Source organism: Nipponia nippon, unplaced genomic scaffold (assembly GCF_047370975.1).
Source record: "Nipponia nippon isolate SJK-2023a ecotype South Korea unplaced genomic scaffold, ASM4737097v1 scaffold_27, whole genome shotgun sequence".
Lineage (NCBI taxonomy): Eukaryota > Metazoa > Chordata > Aves > Pelecaniformes > Threskiornithidae > Nipponia > Nipponia nippon.
Window position 1 is genome coordinate 4,839,318 of NW_028262344.1, and position 8,611 is coordinate 4,847,928.

General features: G+C 53.6%; 1 long non-coding RNA gene across 1 annotated transcript; it reads left to right on the forward strand.

The window, feature by feature from the left end:
• The first annotated feature begins 311 nt into the window (after positions 1-311).
• Positions 312-1,057, forward strand: LOC148055055 (uncharacterized). Its single transcript, XR_015705911.1, has 2 exons — positions 312-430; positions 832-1,057. It is a non-coding gene; the product is annotated as an uncharacterized LOC148055055 (long non-coding RNA).
• Positions 1,058-8,611: the final 7,554 nt, after the last annotated feature.

Below are 8,611 nucleotides of genomic sequence, written 5' to 3' on the forward strand. Positions count from 1 at the left end.
AAGCATGGTTGGATTTCCCCGTTTAGCTACTGGAAAATGGAGGCAGCACTCTACAGACTTTAAGAGGAACACTAATCCCCTCCCTGTTTCCTCAGCATCCCAACCTGCACATAGCCATCTCAGGTCTGGGCTTCATTTAATCACCTGACTCATTTTTCAGGCTAATTGCTCCCCATGTTTATTAGTGCTATAACTAGCTCTAGCACAAACATTTCCTAGCTAGCTGTCAGAGGTGACGTGCTGGCCATCAGCCAGTCCTCATGGGCTGTGGATCAGCGCGGCTCGGGTTAGGCCAGATCCCTTCGCAGCGACCCTGAGCTGTCCTTGAGCAAATCTTCCTTCTCCTGCACCACGCCTGACTTTGCGGTGGCTCTGTGGAACAGGACCAGCTCCGCAAACAGTTTGCACCCTCTTGCTGCTTTGTGTCATGGTAATGGACTTTCTTGCCCGCTTTTTCTTTTTGTTTGTTATGCCAAATCAGGATATGCCCTTAGGGATGAATAAGATGATTTATTGTCCTGCGTCACTGCTGAAGGCGCTGCTGAGCCCTGCAGAGGAGGGTTTGTGTGCTGTTGGGGCAGTCGAGACAGCTGTTGGCAATGGGTTTTGCCCTTCCCACGGCTGGAGACACCTGCAGCTAAACTGCACTTCAGAGTAAATGTTGTTTCTTGGGGACTGCGTGCAGTATTTTGTAAGAGGGCTGTCACATGTGGGGCGAGCGCTTGGGGGGATCTGAGCTCCTGCAAAGAGCTTGGTGGGTGCTAGTCCAGGCTGCTGGCCCCATTTCTCCCGGAGCTCACTGAATTTCTTTGTTCTTTATCTTTTTATTAGAAATGCCAAAGCCACTGGGGTGTGAGTGTCAGAGGGATATGGAAAATTCTTTGTGCTGTGGCCAAGCAGGCTGTGGACCACAAGGAAAAAGAACTGATGGCAGAGGAGAGCCAACTGAGAAGCAGGAAAGCTGCACATGTGAATAAACCATGGATAACTCCTTCTGAACCAGGATAAGCATGGTGCAGATGTGTATTAAACTGAATAAAAACAAATCAAAAGCTTATCATGTCTGGATCTTTTGGGCTTATTAGTGATTGATTATTTAGTGATGAGAATTGTACCCTGGGTCTGGGGGATGATTTGTAAGAATGGCAGAAAGCAATTAAACAAGAAAAGCTGAGGTGGTTATCAGGAAACTTGTGCAAGGGTGAAAGCTAATCCTTTCAAAACTCTAATGGAGTATTCCAGGGAGCATTTGTGCTGGCTAAAGGGGGTATTCTCTATTTCTATCTATGGTGTACCTGCAAGTGAATTCAGTAGTTTTCGCCTTTTTGCCCTGCATGTCTGCTGAAGAACTGCGACAATCTGACCCATTCTCCCCCAAAAGTCAATGTATAGTATCTGCAAATCCAGCACACAGGATAATGTATCAGTTATTTGCAGCAGACCACAAAAGTGGCATTTAACGAATGCCAGTAGAGCTTGTTGTGACGGGAGAGGGAATTCTTGGTCGTCTCACTGCATGTGGCTGACACAGCAGAGGTGGGTCAGTCCTTGCCACGCTGGCCACGACTTCTCCAGTAACTAATCCAGAGGAAGAAATTGCTTAACAGTAGCTGTGCTACACAGGCAATTTTCTCAATCTAATCTAAATAGGAAATACTACAGTCTTGTGGATTCTTGCCAGCTCCCCTGAACTTTAAAGCAAGTTTGAGGAGCAAAGCAAAAAAAAAAAAAGGTATTGCATTATTCATGCATGAAAGCAATTCCTTACAAGTGCTCCCCAGGGGTCTATCCTACCTCTGAGCCCTCTTACATCCTTGGCAATTTATAGGTATCATGAGAGTGCTAAGGGGACGGATTCTCCTGTTGTTTTAAATCAGGGCAGAGATTAATCGTTTGGCTGGGTACTGTAATTATTCCCTTTCCACACAATGTACATTCCTCGAAAAAGGGACCAAAACTTTTAGTGAAGCTGGATTTAATTCAACAAATCATCTTGGCCAAAGAGGGGGAAATACTTGCAAATGTCAAAACATTCCAATCTGACAATTAAAAGTATGGATTTTGGAAATGTTCCAGTGTTTCAGGCAGAGATTTAGGAGTGGAGCACTTTGATTGTTTGAAAGCAGATTTTTCACTTGGAAACAGCCCTGGAGCAAAACTGGGGAAGTTGAACGGAGGACAGAACCTGAGCATGACATTCAATGCCAGCGTAGTCTTTCCAGGCTGACCTGTAGCTCTGTGTGCTCCGCATGGGTTTTTCCTTTTCTGAAAACCCAAAAGCTGCCTGTTTTCTTTCAGCCTGAACTAAAAAGCGTGATATTCTGTAGCTTTTTTTTTTCAGTTCAGCTATTGAACCGTGAATCCCCCTGTGTCCTGGTTTCAGCTGGGATAGAGTTAGTTTTCTTCTTAGTAGCTGGTAGAGCGCTGTGTTTTGGATTTAGGATGAGAATAATGTTGATAACGCACTGATGTTTTGGTTCTTGCTGAGCAGAGTTTACACTAGTCAAGGACTTTTCAGCTTCTTGTGCTCTGCCAGGTGCACAAGAAGCTGGGAGGGAGCATAGCTAGGACAGCTGACCCAGACTGGCCAAAGGGCTATTCCATACCATATGACGTCATGCTCAGTATATAAGCTGGGGGAAGAAGAAGGAAGGGGGGGACATTGGGCGTGATGGCGTTTGTCTTCCCAAGTAACCGTTACGCGTGATGGAGCCCTGCTTTCCTGAGGATGGCTGAACACCTGCCTGCCGACGGGAAGTAGTGAATGAATTCCTTGCTTTGCTTTGCTTGTGCGCGCGGCTTTTGCTTTACCCATTAAACTGTCTTTATCTCAGCCCATGAGTTTTCTCACTTTTACTCTTCTGATTCTCTCCCCATCCCACCGGGGGGGAGTGAGTGAGCGGCTGTGTGGTGCCTAGTTGCTGGCTGGGGTTAAACCACGACACCCTGTTACATACATTGGTGAGGTTGTGCTTAAGGAAGATGAGGATTTCTTCCCCGATATGGAGGTAAATAGGAATGTACGGGGGAGACAGTCTCATTCCTGATGTCCCTTTGCTGTCTGCTTCAAAGATCTAGAGAAGTTTAATTCTGCATTTAACTGAGAGGCAGAGCTGGCCCCTCGGACCCCGACCCCTGCGCAGCCTTGTGCTGCCCCTCTTTCCTCTTGCATGTGTCAAAACCTGCCCGATTGCTGGGAATTAATGTTCAAGGGGGCTCTGCAGCCCCAAAAGCCAGAGCCGCTTTGCAGGGAGCCGGGAGGGATGAAACGCAGGGGATAGGTGGTCTCGGTTGGGCTCTGAGGCAGTGGTAGCAGGAGGGTCCCCAGGGCACAGCCAGGGACGTGCTGTGGCTCCCTTGCTACGGGTGCTTGTGGGCCACCTGTGCCACTGCTCCGTGCCTCAGTTTCCCTGCCTGTACAGAAGGAGACCAGTTCTGGCCCTTTGCAGAGATGAGCATCCTTGGTTCCCTGCTGCTCTGAGGTGGGAAAAGCCCGGTGATGCCAGGAGATGGCACCATCCTCCCAGCTGGGGCTGCCTAGCTCCCGGAGAGCCCTGGGTTGGGGTGTCCTGCTCCCTGCAGCACCCTTGCAGACGGGCAAGGGCTGGCACAGCTCCTGGCCGCCATTTCTGCAGTAGGTGTTGTCTGTGAGCACCGCAGCAGGGCCTCCGAGCTGCCCCTCGGGATGGCTGCCCACGCAAAGCCCTCGTACGCCCCGTAAAACCTCATGCACCCCGTAAAACCTCGTACGCCTCGTAAAACCTCTTCCTCCTCGCTAAACCGCACCCTGCGCTGCTGCCCGGGAACTTCCCTGGGCTTTGCAGGGTGAGGCTGGCGAGTTCAGAGCAGCCCAAGCGAGCCGGTCACCCTCGGCCGTGTCGCGGCCCCGCTTTGACGCCTTTTGGTTCCCTTTTCAGTCGAACAGCAATGATGAGGCACTGGGAACCGGCGTTTTGCCTTCTACCACCCACCACAGCTGAGGGAGGGATTTTATTTCTGCTTTCTGGTGAGCAGCCCTGACCGGAGGTAGCCGGGCAGCCTGCCAGGTCTTCTTTTATCTTTTAATTTCTGGCATTTGGCATTTAATGGTGTTTTGGGGAACAAATGTAAGAAGAAAAAGGAGAATTGTGAAAGCTGGATTTGATGGAAGGTGATCTTTGTGCAACTCAGGCCAGGTCACCCCTGGGGGCCCCGTTCAGCAAAGGAAGGTATTGGATGCTCTTTGCTATTCCCCATCCCCATCTCTCCGCCCTGGCATTTCTGTGTCCTCTCCATGTTGGCATCATGCAGAAGACCCATGTACCAGGGGAGCCCAAGGCGCAGAAACCCCATTTCAAGAGCCTTCAGGCTTTACTGAGCTGGGACGCAATGTGTGTCATGTAAACATATCTTATCTGAGCACATTTTTGGTGTCTTACTCAGAATGAACTGTATTTTTAATAGGAGATCGTTGTTCCTGGGTGCATTAGTGGTGCGACAGGTGCCTGTTGGGTGCAGGGCAAACCTTCAAAAATCACTGGCCAAAGGAGTGTATAGTCAAGTAGGGAATTTTCCTCCTTTTTGTTTTGTTTTTCTCCAGTTCTCTCCGTAGAGCTGCTTGCTCAGCTTGCATTGGTGCATGGCATGCCTGCCTTCAGCCCCAGATCAAGCGGCTGTGCCGTGCCAAGTCGGCTGTACCCACCTGGACCTTGCTGCCGTCCCCATCGCGGGCAGCAACCGGTCCTGGCGCGGGCAGCCTGCCGGCACGCACCTGCAAGCGGGGTGGGATGCCAGAAAAGCCGGAGCGCTTTGCCGGGACCCGGCCTCCCCGGGGAAGGAGCTCGCTCCCCGGGACCGCCAGCCGCGCTGGGATGTCTCCCCAGCTTCCTGCAGATAGATTTTTCCGCTGGGCTCCTTGCAGGCGCTGGCTGGCAGCCTGCCGAGGAGTTTACCCGGCTGTTCAAAGGCTTTTCTTGTTCTGCGCCCAGGCTCCTGGAGAGCCCCGAAGAAGGGCTCCTTTCATGGCCCTGCCTTTCCTAGACAGAAATTGTCATTTTTCAAACACAGCTTCCCTTCTCTTGGCCTGGAGCCTTTCGCCTCCCCGCGCCCTGACGTCAGGCCGCCTTTGTGATGCTCGGGGCGGCATTTTGTGCTCTCGTTTCTTTTCAGAGGTTTTAAATGACGGCCAGGCCGGGCAGCCAGCAAGAGGCAGGCAGGGCGGCCACTGCATGCTTCCAAAAGAGCCCGTTGCGTTTGCACCTTCATCCAAGCAGGGCTGTCAGCCCCGGGTGACCATCAAAGAGCCCTAATGGATGCAGCAAACTTTGTTATCAAGTTTCTTGATGTGATGGGAGAAGAAAAGGATATTTCTTTTTATTTCATTTTATTTTATTTTATGGTTTGTAATACTGCCTGGGATTTGGAGGCCGTCTGCAAGGAAGTTTGCAGCGCGGTCATGCAAGCCATGGTGCATGGCTGGTGTGACCATGGCTCTGTGTCTCAGGAGGGCTCCAGACACACTCAGGTGCATCCCCCAAGGGGATGAAGGGCTCCCAGCGCCTTTTCTACGATGGGGAAACAATAGCGAGGAGCTGTCACAACCCTCGCACAGGCTGTCTGGAGGGGAAGCTGGAGCAGGCATTGCAAAGGGTGTTTTCCTGGGGCAGCTCTTGTGAAACAAGGCAGGCCGGCGCGGATGCCGTCACCCGGCTGAGGTGCGACATCACAGCTCAGTAAACCGTTGCAACAGAACCCCAAAATAGAAACCATCGCCAGAAAACTAATTCCCTTCTCCCTGCTCAAATTCCCCTTCTTGCATCAGCTGCAGGACCCGGCTCCTGGGTCTGTTGCAATGCACGAAGGGCAGAGCCCAGATCACAGCTGCGGCAGCGTGCATCACCCCGGGCTGCCGCCGTGGAGCGCGGGCTTTGTGCAGCTCCATCCATACACACACGCGGCCGTTGTCAGTGACTCTCACCTTTGCCTGCACTGCTCCTTGCACTCAAAATTTTCCAGGCTTTGCGCGAGCCCAGTGGTGAAGTTTGTTGTGCAACCGAGCAAAATCGGCTCAGTGTTGTCAAGCTCGGTGGCCACGTGAGCAAAGTATGGGTCTCCCCGGCTCTTCCCACTGCAATGTTTGTGTTTCATCTGGCTTCCCACTGCTGCCGTGACACGGAGCCGCGGGCAGGTCTGTGCAGGGGCTGTGTCCCCTGGCGAGGTCCCCTTGGCCACAGGGCTCTTGTCCCCGCGGGGGGTTACGTTTGCTCCTTAAAACAGGTCTCGGAGGTCCCTCCAAAAGGGAGCTGAGCAGACTGGCACCATGGCTCCTTGTCCCGTCCCCACCCTGCCCGTGGCAGGGAGCCTCGCAGTGTCACCTTCTGCTGGAGTCTCCCCTGGCAGGTGGCACAGCCCCATCGCGGACCCCGGTCCCCATCCCACCACTGCCCAAAGGGCATGGAGCGGGCGAACAGCAAACGTTCCCCCAGCCGGCAGACGGAGAAAGCAAAGGCGAAAACACCGCCGAGGACGGCTGCTGTCGGCTCTCATCCTCCCCGGCAGTCGGAGGTTTATTGCAGTCTCTTCCCCACTCCATTATGAGCCAAATTCAGGGCATTTAAGTGTTTTACAGTCAAACACAAAGTTACAGGGTCTAAAGGCAGCATGGCAGAGGCTGTGTGGTGACCGTTTCTTGGGCTCAGGTGCACACATAAGCCTTCCCCTCCCGGGGTTTGTCTCGCTTAAGAAACGCAGGTGTGAGATGCTGCAAGATCTCGGAGGACCTCCACAAGCGCTTGGAAGCATCTGATCCCTCCAAGGTCTCTCTCTCCTTCCTGGAGGAGTTATGGCAGCAGAGAACGCCTGGACCTGTTATACCTGTGTGTGATTTCCCTGGGCAGGTACAAATTCCTGTCGTTCCTGCCGGGCTGAGTCACGCGTGTCTCCCCGGAGCTCCCAGCCTCTGCGATCCTTCACCTCCATCTCCACTTCCAAAGGTGGCAAGTGAATCATTCCCATGGGAGGTGGTATCACCTATCGCGCTGGGGAGGCTCAGCACGGGGGGAGATGTGTTTGCTTTCCCATGTTCCCAGGGAAAGCCGTGCTTTCTTTGCACGCTCCGGTGCAGCCGAGCAGCTGCGGGGGCTGCGGTAGTGCCGATGTTGTTCCCAAGCCTCCCAGCTCCGGGGAGCTGGCTCGGCAGCAGGGTCGGCTGTCGGCGGATGCCCGGGAGGTCGCTGCGTGGGGACACCGGGCTGCGGGCGCTGACTCAGCGCTCCCGGCGGCGTTGGACGGGCGCGGGGCCGGGGAGCCTGCCAGGCAGGCACAATGCAAATGATAGATAAACAAGCAGAACAAGGACAAATACATCAAGCTCGGGCATGTGCCATGCATTGTGACCTGCCGCTGCGCCTTTTGTGACGGACGGATTAATGGCCCAGAGACTGAGGGCCTCTGTTCAGCTGCCGGCTGTTTTCCGGCCGGACTTGGGTGCTTTTCCCAGCCGGACACCGCGGTCCCTTTGCCCCACGCCGGTGGCTCGGGGAGACAGGGTGGGCACAGCAAGCCTAAATACCTTGGCTGAATGCCTTGGACATCTTGCCTGGTGGCTCCCACCTGCATCGCGAGGGTATCCTGAGCCCCCCGGCCCCTTTCTGGTGTGCCCCGCAGCCATTTGGGGGGCTGCTCCCCCAAAAGCCGCCCCAACACCCTCCTGCCCTTCCCAGCTCCATGCATCCCGCCCTGCTGCTGATGCTGGCCGTGAGGTCGTGCTGCAAAGCCCTGGGAGGGGACCCCGAGGAGGAGGAAAAACATAGCCTGGCCTCAGGATTTTTAAGGGCACGGCCAGACGTGCAGCCGCTCGAGTGCTTGCCGGGTTTCTGGCCGCCGCAGCTGAATGCCCTTTGTGTCAGGCAACCCTCGGCGGCGTAAATGAACGTGGCTTCCCGTGACCGCGGTGGGTTACGGAGAGCCGGTAAACCCGCGGCAGCCAAAACACCTGGCAGAGGGACCTGACAGCCACTGCTGGGACCGGCTCCGGCCACGGGGCATTGGCCCCCCTGCCCTCTCCTGTGCTCCCAAGGAGAATTCCTGCTCACTCTGATCCACGCTTATCCCCCCCTCCACCACTGCTGGATAAAGATAAATATATATGTATAATATAATCTCACGGTAACTGGTCCACTATTGACATTAGCCCGAGAGGTGCCAGCCTGGAACCAGCTGTGTTGCTGCAGCCAACAAAGCCCTTTTTAGTGGCCAGGCTTGAACTGGGGAGCCCATAGGTCAAAAATCCTTTATTTATAGAGGCTTTCTGCAAAGAAGGGCCATAAACAGAAATGGGGGAGCTAAAGAAAATGTCTGGGAAGGAACAAAACCCCAAGAAGTTATTTAGGAAAAGGGAAAAAAAAAAAGAAAAAACAAAAAACCTTGAATAAAATGTACATTCACAGGGGAAAATCCCAGCTATGAAAGAGCCTTTTAAACTGGCAGAAAAACAGAACCAGTGGCTGCAAGATAAAGCCAGGAAAAAAACTCCAATAAGGCCCCATTTTTAGCAGGCAGGTGGATTACGGACTGGAGGAGATGTCAGAGGTGCTTCCCCTCCGGCAGCATCCCCGGGACAGGTGGGACCCCC